Raw genomic sequence first — 14,961 nt, 5'->3', positions numbered from 1 at the left:
AAAGGAAAACAAATGGCCTCCAACACAGACGTTTTGAATTCATGGAAGACTCTGTAGGTAGGTGTAGGAGAGTAGGATCTGCTTCTTATAGTTACCCCCATTTTTTGCTGATGTTTCACTGTTTTTCAACTTTAGTCTGGCTGGGACCCTACTAACCAGGACACCAGCCTAGATGCTTCTTCTCTAAATTGATTACCAGTACTTTAGGTACACTCCAGATTGGATTCTGGGATACACTTATAAGTCCCTAGTAAATGGTATACTATGTACCCATGGCATAGGTACCGAGGAGGCCTACCAGGGGCTGCAGTATGTATTAGGCCACCCCTGGGAAGCCTTCCAAAATGACACCACATGACTGCTACTGCAGCCTGGGTAAGGTGGTGCATGCACCCCTTACAGAGATATAGGTTCACTATATCTCTCCATATCACTGCACATATAAACCTATCAGTCACTCCTATGGCAGGCCTTATCAATCCTGAAGGCAGGGCACTGGATTTCCCCTCTGTAGCCTTCATAACCTTTATTCCGGGGTTCTTTGTGACGCAGCCAAACCATATACTCTTAAGTGCATTATAAAAAAACGGTAAATTCCAACTTTGGGATGGCTGCATGCAAGCATGTTGTGTTTGGAGTCTAACACCTTGGAATCATACCCCTCACACCAGTACAGGTGTGGGAGTATGATCCCACCCTTCTAGAGGGAGAGACATGACAGCACCAGAATACCCGGTACCAGCTAACAGAGCCCTGGCATCACATATTGGATGGTGCCAGCCAGAGACACAAGTCTGACCTCCTGCGGCTGGACAAAACTCCGGCAGGGGAGGCCTGGACAATAGGTTACCTGTCACGGGGAGGTGTCACCACCACTCAGACAGGCTCTAAGTGTATCAGGGCTGGGTGGGTGAACTCCAGGAGTGCTTTGAAGTCTGCAATGGGGGCACATTTGGAGTCCCTGTGCATAGTCCAGCTCACACCGGTTGCAGGGGCTACCAGCCCCTGCTCTGGCGTGAAACTGGGCAAAGGAAATGGGTGTAGCCACCCCTCTTTCCAAACCCTCCCATAGGTGGGTCCCCAGAGTAAGTCCAACCCCTTCCTTGGGTATAAGGTAGGAACCCCTGGCAACAGGTCTTTAGATATCCCTAGACGAAACTCTGAAGCTGAATCCTGGAACTTGAACGATCTGCACGACTCCAGATGACTAAAGAATCTCCCTTGGAGTAAAGTAGCTAATCCCCTGATTGGCAGACACCAAAGACGCATCTGTCCGGTTTGCATCTCTGAAGATCCCGCTGGACTCCGAAGAATTTTGCAACACAGGAGATGGGTTTCCATGGTCTCTGATGTTGATCTGTGCACTCAGCAATTCTGAGGCTAGTTCCCTTGTGGAAGACTGTTCAACCCGAACCCCTGGGCACTGCGACCATTTGCAGAAGCATCAGCTTAGTAGTGACTCCTGTAGCTCAGCTTTGGGTTATTTGTAGCCCTGACCCAAGCAGTATTTGCACCAAAAATTGCCCACTTACAATCCACAAGTGTTCCGTGAGCTGGCCCTTTGTGTTTTCTCTCGAGTTCCCTCTGCGATCCCTAGTCCATCGACTGGTGGGTCCCTGTGAAGGCAACTTTAAGTTTAATCAGGCTTACCTGGTTGCTTCAGACGTGCCCTGAATCTCCATGGCTTGGGGAGTCTCCAGGACCTTGCTGGTTTGCACCAAAGCATCTTTGCTCTTCCTGCTTGATTTGCTGTTGCCAAGGCTTGTTGTGTCCAATCCGGGCACCAACGCTGCAGCACTCGACATCCTTTGTGGGACAGCTCGAATCCAGCTCCTGGTCATCGTCAACACCTCCTGGTCCTCGTGGCTGAAGAGTCAAGCTTCACCTCTTTGCACCTGAAACACCCGACATCGGTGGGCATTCGTCTCTCGTGCCCCTGGTCACTGGCTAGTGACCCAGACTCTGTCCCCTCTGCTTTCAGGTTCTTCCCATCTTCGATCCAGGCTTGGATCTCTTCAGACACTTCTCCTCTTCACAGCAGCAGCACTTTGCAGCATCTCGCCATTGTAATCGACGAAGATGCCCAACCCCATTTGACACCTATGCCCCCAGCTTCCCTGGGTTAGGTAACAAGAGTACTCCGGTGATCCCGTGGGTGTTGGCCCTAGAACCATCTAATTACAAAAGGGTTTGTTCCTAGTCCACCTCTAAGTGTCCTTAGACTCTAAATTTCCAACCGCAACTTTCCCATAGCATAATACGGGGCTTGCTCCTGTTTTCAAACACTGCACGCGTCCCCCGTGGGTCTCCTGTGTCACTACCTTGGGTGGTTCCGTGGGGTCCAAGCAATTCTACGTGCTCTATGCACTATGTCAAGTCAAGTCTTGGTTCTTATTCCACTTTCTTAGTATTTGGTTTGGTCCCCCCTGGGGCCTATCGTATATTGTGCTAATTTACTGTGATCATTTTATTGTAACATATGTGCTTTGACCTCTAGCCTCAAAGAGAGACTAGTGGGGTGTGTTTAGTAATAAATACATATATTTTATATATATATATATATATATAGCTGGTGTGGTTCTCCTTTCATTTTGGTCATTCAAGAGATTATAGACTGGTAATGCAAGCTGCTTTACACTCCTTCAAGACTTAGCCTGAAGGCTGCTCTCCATAGCTACCACTAGGATAGCTTTCAATAAAGGTTGTCTTTAAACCTATCATCAATAAGGGTTGTTTGGACTGGTGCAAGGTGCCCACTATAACTAGTGAACAGCATATGCCAGTCCAACTACTCACATTGGTGTGCAGTGGTTGGATTCAAGCTTGCTATTGTTTTACCAGATAATCTCAATTGAGTGACTAACTGAAAACCATTAAAAGGTACTTGATGTACAAATAATCAAGATTAGAATCCTGTAAGTTCTACTGAACTTAGAGCTATGTGCTAAGGGCTTAGCTCACCCTTTCTGCAACTCAAGAGAGTTTAGTACCTCCCACTAGGTTAGGTAGGTGCAACACCTCACTACACTAGTATGTCTTCAAGGGCAGAAGCCAGTGGGCCTCTCCCTAATAGATATGACCATCTCGCATCTCAAGAATTGAGAAACATGTGTACATCTGGGAAGGTGAAGACAGGGAGACTCCCAACGCCTCATAGAAACCTTGCTTTTAGATGATCTGAGAAAGACCCCAGGGTCTGATGAGACAGGCAGAGTGGGTAGAGCAGCAGAAGAGGAAAGGCCAAGAGGTGACAACACCTATGACCTGGACTCTGATGCTGGCCAGGAGGATCAAGATGATTCTAACCTGGAGAATCCAATCCATCCTGAAGGTGAGAAAGAAGGCTTCAGTTGCCCTCTTTATACCCCACCTGGAAGAGTTGATGGTGTGCCAAGAAGATCAAGATCTCCTTTCCTGGAGTCCTATCATTCTGGTACACCTGTAGGGACCTCTGTCTCTCATAGGACCTCCACTTCTCAGAGAAGTGAGACCTCTTATGAGAGAAAAAGCCAAGTGCTTGAATTTGAGAAAGCTACAAGAGAGAGCAATTGGCCCTAGATTGGGAATCCCTGCAGCTCCAGAAAGGTTGGGGCTAGAGCCCCATGGTGGCAGCAAAAGTGTCACTAGAGGTAGAGAACATACTCATGACCATAGCATAGGAACCTAAATAAGATTGTCCCCCCCTACCAGAGTGGGGATGACCTCCACAAATGGATAAATGTACTGAAAAGGGTCTGTAAAGTAAAGAGGGTCCCTCGGGAGAAGTGGGCAGGAATCTTGTGGCTCTCCTTTGCAGACAAAGGTAGAGACAAGCTCCTCACTGTCAATTACACATTCTTAAAGAGTGCACCGATGGAGGGGGTTTGACCTAACCACTGAACAGTACAGGTTGAAGTTCAGAGATACCCAAAAGGCACAGACTCAAGACTGGGTTGACTTTGTAGATTGTGCTACTAAGGCTCTGGGGGCTGGTTACTTGGCAGTAAAGTGTGTGATTTTAAAGGATTATACAATTTGATTATGAGGGAGCAAATCCTTAATATTTGTCAAAATCAGCTATTACATCAATACCTGGTGGACTCTGACCTCTCTCCAAGAATTGGGTCAGAAGGTGGAAAAATGGGTCAGAACCAGGGTGAGGCAGGAGGTTCAGAACCAAGGTGGTGACTCCAAGAAGCAGGATTTCAAAAACTCTGACAAGGGTGGGGACAAGGGTAAAGACCAGAAGTCTTCTCAAAGGCCCCCAAAATCTGCATCTGGTGGGGAGTCCCAATCTAATAAAGGAAAAGGCCAAAGGAAACCACTGTGTAAAATCTGTAAACAGAAAACCCATTGGACAAGTGATTGTACCAAGTCCAAATACCCAACTCCAGCCACCATTGCCCCTAAGGCAACTGTTCCCCCTAGTTCAGCTCCAAGTGGTGGTACTCAGAATAAGCGTGTAGTAGGGTTAACCCTGAGTTCTGAGGTGGACTCTGGCCTAGTCAGAGTTCCAACTCAGGCTGTACTGATCTGTGATGAGGCATGGATATGTCCCCTTTGTGAGTCCCAGTAACAGCCTTTGATTAATGGAAAAGAGGCTTTGGCATTCAGGGACACAGGAGCAAGTGTCACAATGGTGACAAATACTCTTGTGGCTCCTGAGCAGATCATACTTGGTGAAATGTACCAATGCTAGCGTTGTCAGGACAGACCATTCCTTGGCAGTTGTTAATTTCTCCTGGGGAGGTGTAAGTGGCCTTAAGAAGGTTGTGGTAAGTGCAGACCTCCCTATTGAATGCTTGCTTGGCAATTATTTGGAATCTTCAGCTTTGGCTGAAGTGGAGCTCAGGACTAATGCAGAAATGTTGGGAATCCCTGCACATGTGTTTGCTGTGACCAGGTCACAGTCACAAATCTCAAAAGCTGAACAGGACCTGGATCCTGGAAGAATGGACCAGGCGCCCCCCAGGAAAAGGAGCAGCAGGTGTAAGGCAGTGTCTTCCCCCTGACTCAGGAAGTAGATCAGTCTCTTGATGGAGATGATCTCAGGCCTGAAGAAGGAACTGTCCCAGAGGAGCTTGAACCTGACGAGGTTGAGTTCTTGGGAACAGGGGGCCCTTCCAGGGCAGATCTGAGCCAGGAGCTGCTGAGCTGCCGTTCTCTTGAACCCCTCAGACAGCAAGCTGCTGATGAGGCTGCTGGGAATGCTAGTGGAACCCAAAAGATATATTGGGATGATGGACTCCTGTATTCAGAGAGTAGAGACCCTACTCCTGGTGCCTCCACGAGGTTGGTTATGCCTCTGAAGTTAAGGGGCTTCCTATTTACACTAGCCCATGATATTCCCTTACCAGGTCACCTGGGCCAAAACAAAACTTGGGACAGAATTGTCCCTCACTTTCATTGGCCCCACATATCTGAAGACACCAAGGAGTTTTGTCGCTCCTGTGTCACCTGTCAAGCCAGTGGGAAGGCAGGTGGTACAACAAAGGTCCCCCTGATACAACTACCTGTGGTGGGGGTTCCCTTTGAGAGGGTTGGGATTGACATAGTTGGTCTCATGGATCCTCAGACAGCATCTGGGCACAGGTTTATATTGGTGGTGGTGGACCAACCCACTAAGTACCCAGAAGCCATTCCTCTTAGGACCACTACAGCTCCTATGGTTGCCAGGGCCCTACTTGGGATTTTTTCCAGAGTGGGTTTCCCTAAGGAGGTAGTATCAGACAGGGGTACAAACTTCATGTCTAGTTACTTGACAGCAATGTGGAAGGAATGTTGAGTAAATTACAAATTTACCACCCCTTATCACCCACAATGCAATGGGTTAGTTGAAAGGTTCAACAAAACCCTAAAGGGCATGCTACATACTTTTGCCCTGCCTTCCATTTACCTACAGAGAGGTTCCACAGAAGGGGATTGGTTACAGAGCATTTGAGCTTCTATTTGGGCATCCAGTTAGGGGTCCATTGTGTCTGGTGAAGGAGGGAGGGGAGTTACCTCTCACACCCCCTAAACAAGATATTGTGGACTATGTACTTGGTCTCCGCTCCAGGATGGCTGAGTACATGAAGAAAGCAACTAAAAACCTTGAGGCTAGCCAAGAATTACAAAAGTCCTGGCATGACCAAAAGGCTGTGCTGACTGTTTACCAGACGGGCAGAAGGTGTCACGGTCTCGAACTCCTCAGGATCAGGGTGATGTTGAAATGGTTCCACCTCCCAATTTCCCCACACTCTGACTAGTATAATACAAACAGAGCGTAGAGGTAATCAAGTGAGGGATAGGAAAGGGAAGTAGCAGCAACTGAAGGGATATCTGTAACAAAAAAGTAACAGATTACATACACAAATCAACTGTCTACTCTCATATGTTCTCGCTAGGTTTGAACACACACCTGCAATGGAGTAACAATAGAAGAAAACCTTTCTTTTCTTCCAATTAGGGAATAAGATGCTTCTCTTATCCGCCTGTTCTCTACGACCCTAAAACCAGAGCAAACATTAGTCACCTAGCCTCTCTCTGACCACAACAAAACACACATACTAGCCAATAACTACCCCCTCTCTCGCACTCTCTGGATCCCAGCAACCAATTCTAGACCCCAGGGTTAGCCAGATGAAAGGAGCATAACTAAAAGGAAGGGTCCTGGTCCAAATGGTAATAAACAATGCTGCCCCAAACAAAGTCATAAGAAACAATATGGTATAGACTCCAAACAAAACATGTCACTGTATTCCATTAATCTGGAAGAACTCCAAGGGTAGCCATGGAAAAACAGCAGAGTTTGTGGGAGGCAAGTGTTTTGATAAAACGTAGAGTTTCACACCATTTAGCGACGTAACTCCACAGTACCTGCGAGCCTCGTTGCTGGGTGGAGTATCAAGAGAGTCCCTCGGATACCGGGTAAAGGACTCCGCAGGTTTCTTTCCTGCTGCAGCCGCAAGTGGGGAAGGAGGAATGCCCAATGCTGCTCAGGTGCACAGCAGACGATTCCGGGTGGTGGACAGGACTCCACAGGTTTCCTTCCCGCTGCCGCCGCAAGCGGGGAAGGAGAAATGCCCAAAGCTGCTCAGGAGAGCAGAAGGTGAATCAGTATGGCGGACAGGGCTTCTCACCACAACCGCCAGCAAAAGTATGAAGCAAATGGCACTTGCTCCGACAGAACCGCCAAGAACGCTGTGCGGGGTCAAGGGTCGCCGCACACCGCCGCTCCGGGAGTAAAGCAAAGAGGAGATCTGCGGAAACTGGGTACTTCCAAATGCCGGTTTCAAGAGCCCACGTCTTGGAAGTCTTTACTGCCGGAACATAGGTAAAAGAATCACGTACAACGCGTCTAGCGCGTCACGTGAATATATAACCTTGCTCCTCCTATTGGAAGCAAGGTATTCTGGTGACGTAGTACGTGGGGGGGTTGCCGGTAATGCAGGCGCCCCGATCATTTCCTGCCGGAAGGTATGGGTGTTGGAGCCTGTGGCCGCAGCAGCCCTCCAAGACAAATGGAGTGGCCCCCATACAATACTTGAGCAAAAGGGAGAGGTTACCTACCTGGTAGACCTAGGAACTCCCAGGAGCCACCACAGGGTGCTCCATGTCAACAGGCTCAAGCCATATGTCGACAGGGCTGACATGGGCTTGCTCATGGCAACTGATGAGGGACAGAAGGAAGAGAGTGATCCACTCCCTCACCTGCTCTCTCAGAACCCTGATCATGGACCGTGGCAGGCAGCCTCACTGTCCAGCAACAAACTGACTGCAGAAAAGTTCTCAGCCAGTTCAGACATATGTTCTCTCGGACTCCAAGTCAGACCACCTGGTGAACTCATGAAGTGGACACTGGGGACAGTCTTCCTGTTAAAAATAAGATTTATAGGCAACCTGACCATGTCATGGACTGTATCCGGGCTGAAGTCCAGAAGATGTTGAAATTGGGAGTCATTGAACCCTCAGATAGTCCTTGGGCTAGTCCCGTGGTCTTAGTGCCCAAACCTCACACCAAAGATGGCAAGAGAGAGATGAGGTTTTGTGTAGACCACAGGGGTCTCAATGCAGTCACTAGGACTGATGCCCATCCAATCCCAAGGTCGGATGAGTTTATAGATTCTTTGGCCTTAACCAAGTTTCTGAGCACATTTGACTTGACAGCTGGCTACTAGCAGATCAGACTAGCTGATGATGCAAAGCCAAAGACAGCATTTTCTACCCCAAGTGGGCATTACCGATTTGTGGTGATTCCCTTTAGTTTGAAAAATGCACCTGCCACTTTCCAAAGGTTGGTGAACAAAGTACTCACAGGCCTGGAAGCCTATAGTGCAGCATATCTAGCTGATATTGCTGTCTTTAGCTCCTCCTGGGAGGATCACCTGGTCCACCTGAGGAATGTTTTGGAGGCCCTGCAAAAAGCAGGCCTAACTATCAAGGCTACTAAGTGACAGATAGGGCAGAGGCAGGTTGTGTACCTGGGCCACCTTGTGGATGGAGGCCAGGTTCAAATATAGCAGAGCAAAATCCAGACCATAATGGACTGAGTTGCTCCAACTACCCAGACTCAGGTCAGAGCTTTCCTATGCCTGACTGGGTCTATAGAAGATTTTTCAAAGGTTATGGATCCATAGTGACCCCCTTGAATGACCTAACTCCTAAGGAAATACCCAACAAAAATCATTGAACTGTCAGCTGTCAAAATGCATTTGATGACCTAAAGCAGGCCATGTGCACTGCTCCCATTCTGCAAAGTCCTAACTACTCCAAATAATTCATTGTTCAAACAGATGCATCTGAGTTAGGGGTTGGGGCTCTGTTATCACAATTGAATGATGAAGGTCAGGATCAGCCAATAGCTTTTATTAGCAGAAGTCTGACCCCCAGAGAGAAACGTTGGTCAGCCATTGAGAGGGAGGCCTTTGCTGTGGTTTGGGCTCTGAAGAAGTTGAGGCCATACTTGTTTGTCACTCACTTCATTGTTCAGAAGGACCATAAGCCCCTCTTATGGCTAAAACAGATGAAGATTTTTAGGTGGACCATTTCCCTACAGGGATGGACTATACAGTGGAACATAGACCTGCGAGTAACCATGTCAATGTAGATGGACTCTCCAGATATTTCCACTTAGAACATGAAGACTCAACTGGTCAAGGTTAGTTTAATGTCTTCACTTTTGGTGGGGGGGGGGGGGTAGGAGAGTAGGATCTGCTTCTTATAGTTACCCCCACTTTTTGCTGATGTTTCACTGTTTTTCGACTTTAGTCTGGCTGGGGCCCTGCTAGCCAGGACCCCAGCCTAGCTGCTTCCTCTCTAAATCGATTACCAGTACTTTTGGTACACTCCATAAGTCCCTAGTATATGGTATACTATGTACCCAGGGCATAGGTAGTCCAAAGGCCTACCAGGGGCTGCAGCATGCATTATTCCACCCCTGGGAAGCCTTCCAAAATGACACCACAGGACTGCTACTGCAGCCTGGGTAAGGTGGTGCACGCACCCCTTACTGAGATATACGTTCACTATATCTCTCCATATCACTGCACATATAAATCAGCCACCCCTATGGCAGGCCTTATCAATCCTGATGGCAGGGTGCTGGGGTTTATGTTAGAGGCTACCCATGCATGAGCAGGGTACCCATGCATGATCAGAGCCCCTCTGCAGCCTTTGGAACCTTTATTCCGGGTATGTTCTGATGCAGCCAAACCATATACTCTTAAGTGCATTACAACCAAACGGTAAATACTAACTTTGGGATGGCTGCATGGAAACATGTCGTGTTTGGTGTCAAACACCTTGGAAACATACCCCTACACCAGTAACTGGTGTGGGAGTATGATCCCACCCTTCTAGAGGGAGGAACATGACAGCACCGGTATACCCGATACCAGCTAACAGAGCCCTGCCATCACAAAATGGATGCTGCCAGCCACAGACACGAGTGTGACCTCCTGCTGCTGGATGAAACTCTGGCAGGGAAGGCCTGGACAATAGATTTCCTGTCACAGGGAGGTGTCACCACCTCCCAGACAGGCTCTAAGTGTATCAGGGCTGGATGGGTGCACTCCAAGAGTGCTTTGAAGTCTTCACTGGGTGCACATTTGGTGTCCCTGTGCATAGTCCAGCTCACACCGGTTGCAGAGGCTACCAGCCCCTGCTCTGACATGAAACTTGACAGAGGAAATGATGTAGCCACCCCTCTTTCCGAACCCTCCCATAGGTGGGTCCCCAGAGTTAGTCCATCCCCTTCCTTGGGTATAAGATAGGAACCCCTGGCAACAGGACTTTAGATATCCCTGGACGAAACTCTAAAGCTGAATCCTGGACCTTTGACGATCTGCACGACACCAGATGACTGAAGAATCTCCTTTGGAGTAAAGGAGTTACTCCCCTGCTTGGCAGGCACCAAAGACGCATCTGTCCGGTTCGCATCTCCGAAGCTACCGCCAGACTCCGAAGAATTTTGCAACGCAGGAGGTGGGTTTCCGTGGTCTCTGAGGTCGATCTGTGCACTCAGCAATTCTGAGGCGAGGGCCCCTCGTGGAAGACCATGCAACCCGAAACCCCTGGGCACCGCAACCATTTGCAGAAGCATCAGCTTAGCAGCGACTCCTGTATCTGAACTTTGGGTTACTTGTAACCCTGACCCCAAGCAGCATTTGCACCGAAGATTGCCTGCTTTCACTCCACGAGTATTCCGTGAGCTGGCCCTTTGTGTTTTCTCTCAAGGTCCCTCTGCGATCCCTAGTCCGTCGACTGGTGGGTCCCTGTGAAGGCAACTTTAGCTTTAATCAGGCTTACCTAGTTGCTCCAGATGTGCCCTGACTCTCCATTGCTTGGGGAGTCCCCAGGACATTGCTAGTCAGAACCGAAGCATCTTTCCTCTTCCTTCGTGTGTTGCTGTTGCCAAGGCTTGTTGTGTCCAATCCAGCCACCGACACTGCAGCACTCGACATATTTCGTGGGACAACTCGAATCCAGCTCCTGATTGTCATTGACGCCTCCTGGTCCTCACGGCTGAAGACTCAAGCTTCGCCTCTTTGCACCTGAAACACCCGACATCGGTCGGCATTAGTCTAGTGTGCCCCTGGTCACTGGTTAGTGACCCACACTCTGTCCCCTCTGCTTTCAGGTTCTTCCCATCTTCGATCCAGGCTTGGATCTCTTAGGACACTTCTCCTCTTCACGGCAGCAGCACTTTGCAGCATCTCGCCATTGTAATTGACGAAGATGCCTGACACCATTTGACACCTATGCACCCGGCTTCCCTGGGTTAGGTAACACGAGTACTCCGGTACTCCAGTGGGTGTTGGCCCTTGAACCATCTAAGTCAAATAGGGTTTGTTCCTAGTCCGCCTCTAAGTGTCCTTAAACTCTAAATTTAAAACTGCGACTTTCCCATAGCATAATATGGGGCTCGCGCCTGTGTTCAAACACTGCACGCGTCGCCCGTGAGTCTCCTGTGTCACTACCTTGGGTGGTTCCATGGGGTCCCAGCAATTCTACGTACTCTAGGCATTGTGTCTAGTCAAGTTGTGGTTCTCATACCACTTTCTTAGGGTTTAATGATGAAATTGTGCTTAGTGTGGTCCAGTTCTGTAAAGGCTCAATGGACAAGGCAGAAGGTCTTTAAGATAGACCTTTTTTCATGTTGGAAACTAGTGAGAAGAAAAAAAATAAGGAGAGTGAAAGTGACGTGAACACCATACATAAAGCCACAGCTTCAATGTGGATAGAATCTCAATGTAGATAGAGATGGAGGCCTATGTACAGCCTATTATCCCTCTCTTGAAAACATGATCATATGACTTACAGTACTGCTGAATAAGAGTGGGAGCAGAGGAATTCTGCTGAGAAAAAGAAGCAAAATTAAGAAACTCCTCATCTGAGTGGAAGGAAAGAGGGACTCATCAAGGAAGAAAGCAATGTCGCATAGTTTTTGCATACTAAAGAAATGGTATCAGGGCATGCCCAAAATGTGTTGCCCACCAACATTTTGACCGAGTTGAAAAGATATTGCAAAAAATGAGATCTTTGGGCTTCTTGGCATTTATTTTAAGGGCTTAAAGAGATTTGGAAGTCATCCTGTTGACGGCTGCCACAATGCAGTTTTGAGTACAAGCTCATGCTTTAGTGAACTGATTGGTACGCCGAATTACGATTTGAGGGCCATTGGTGTTCGCCATCAAATAAAAAGCACGTAAGTGAATACTTTGTGTCAAAGGAGAGGCATATACCTTTCAGTGAGCCTTGTGGCAGCGAGGACCCGTTAAAGTTTGTACTTGTAGCTGTTAAAAGGCAAGAGGCGGGTCATTTTTATACAGCAAGGGTCTGATTCTGTTGGAGGTGGTCCCACACCCTCCAATGATAGGGCCACAGAGAACACTGCAACAATGAGTGGTGACAAATGTTTTGCTCCCCTGTGACATGAATATATCATCCTGCTTCTTTAGGCCAAATCCATGCCATCTCTTGATCTCTACAGCATCCATGAGGAGGCTTTTGATTGACTAGCTTAAAATGGCCGACCCCCGAACGGCATGTATCACGTGACCCGTAATTGGGCGGGGCCACGCGCTCCGTAGTGATTCGCTGCATGCAATGTAAATAACCCTCCCCGCCGAGCTCTCACATCTACTCGAGCTCGGCGGTGAAGGGTAGGTCAAGCAGCCGGGGCGCAGGAGACTAGAGGTGAGTGCTCTTAGGTGACGAAAGGCTCCACTGGTAATGGGAACCACTCGCAGGAGTGTACACTGCTAGCTAGTTAACTAATGCTCTCCTGGATGTGGTGTTCTGTTTTTGTCCTAATCCATAACCCAGTCCTGAATATTTGACTCATCCCTGATGCCTCACCCCGCCGACCCCTCATGTGGCAGGTAGTTCTTAACTATTAGGTGAGTAGACATAGGGAATGTCTGTTGAATTTTGAATCCCTTTAAGTTGGAGGGGCAGCACACTTGCATAGGCTATAATCATCATGGGCATGAACCCAGCTACACTATAGAGCCTGGTTAGCTATTGCATGTGACTCATTTGTATATTACAAATCCCTGGTTTTAAATCCTCTTCCTCATACTTCACAGAAATACCCACTTCACTCACTTTGTGATTGTTGAGAACGCCATACTATAGATAGGTGGCATACTTAACCACTCAGGCATGTGACGACTGTGATTCAGAACACAAGTACACCTATAGCATGCCACGCTTGCTCACTTTTCTTTCCCATTGGCGTGACCATATTGTATAAATAACGCATATTGTTTTAACCATTGTTGTTTTATCTCCCTTCTATACTTAGGTATAGGACAACCAACACAGAGGTAACACAAACACAAACCCACACATGACACTAGCATGTGGTTTAATCACCTTTTTTAGGTCCTGATGAATCGCGGGTTACTACAGCCCACCGCGAGAAACATGTCGACCGTTGTACACTACTAGCCCCATCTAGGTTCACCTGAATTTACTCGTTGATTCCTAGTGAGCTAGCCCCCTGTTTTTAACTGCAGCGAGGGACCCCCTGAATAAAATTCGTTCCAGGTACCCTTAGCTACATTTTAATATCCCCTTTTTCACTACCACACACCACCCTGCCCACACACCCGCACTTCACCATAAGGCAGTTGGAAAAAGATCTCCGCCAAAGAGCCCCTCTTTGAGGTGAGCCCGTCGGGGATTGCACCGCCTCCCCGACGAGGAGCAACCGCCGATGATGAAGCATGACATCCTTCGGGGTGTGTGAGGCCAATCCATCCAACAAAATGGATGCCCTTGGGTGTCAAATCCACACCTTTGGTCACGCCAACCAATCTTCCCTCTAGTCACGCTCAGGAACAGTCCAGTACCCCCCTTGTTGCAACCATTGCCACGGGCACACACTGAGACTGGACCTTCCACTCCCTTGAGTGGTAATTGGTGCCCTTAGATCTAGCGATCTACCTTCTCCCCTCTATTTCAAACACTCTAGCACGGTTCACACCGTGGGAGCTACCTCAAGGTGGGTTAGATTTTTCAGATCCCCCGAATCTATTGACCCCATACCTAATTGGTGGGTCACACGAGGCCCATAGCCAACCTTGGCTTTTGGAACCCTCCCCTTCCCTTCCCCCAAAAACCACAAACTCCCCCCCCCCCCCCCCCCCTACCTTCTGTGAAGGACTCCACCGCCGAGACCAGTCACCCTTGACTTTTCCCACTATGGAAGGTCAAGGTCTGAGTTTTGGTGAGGATGAAGCAGCAGCTATCATGAGGATACCATCTCTGTTCGGTATAGACACTGAACCAGCCACGGGGAGTAACACCTCAGAGTGGCAATCCCTATCAGACCTTAAGCGGGAATGGATAAGGATAACCATCCATGGCACGATGATGGCCCAATACTTTAAAGCCAAGATAGCACCCAATGGGCTGATCGTCAGGAACTTCCCAAGGATATTCTGGGAGGACGGACAATTCAAGGTGGAGTGGTCACAGGTGGCATGGAAGTGCACACACGACCTCCTCATACTGATAGTCAACACAGCCAAACGCCTAGCAGACGCACTTCTTGTGAGAATACAAGCAGCTGAAGCGGCGTTGAAATCAGCGGTACAAAATCCTGGCTTTAAGACAAAACTAGCAGAAATTAATAAAGAGATGGCAGAACATAAAGAATTCCTGATGAACCAAAAGATTACAAAGCTACAAAAAGACATCAAGAAATTCTCTAAAGAAAAGGTCTACCCGTACTTGAAGGATGACTATGTGCCCCCAGGGACCAACCAGAATACAGACTATAACTCGGACTCCAGTAATAACTCCTCCAGAAGGGGCTCTAACAGCGGCTCCGATAGTAGTGGAGAAAATGGGACAGCACAAATGCCACCAAGACCTAGGAAAGGAAGGGGCCGAGGACAACAAAATTACCCAAACTATCCTAACCAAGGACCCCTCACTGGGCCCCCTCCCTTTTGGCAGTATCCCCAGTTCCACCATTTCCAACCCCCGTTT

The 14,961-nt window shown here is 48.4% G+C and overlaps 1 protein-coding gene across 5 annotated transcripts in view; it reads left to right on the top strand.

The window, feature by feature from the left end:
• The window catches only part of LOC147690054 (interferon-induced very large GTPase 1-like), a 155,527-nt gene that overhangs the window by 114,240 nt on the left and 26,326 nt on the right, over positions 1–14,961 (top strand). The gene's annotated exons all lie outside the window — the stretch shown is intronic.

This window comes from Lissotriton vulgaris, chromosome 9 (genome assembly GCF_964263255.1).
Source record: "Lissotriton vulgaris chromosome 9, aLisVul1.2, whole genome shotgun sequence".
NCBI lineage: Eukaryota > Metazoa > Chordata > Amphibia > Caudata > Salamandridae > Lissotriton > Lissotriton vulgaris.
The sequence above is the reverse complement of the archived record's forward strand: the minus strand, read 5'-3'. Positions and strand labels throughout refer to the sequence as shown.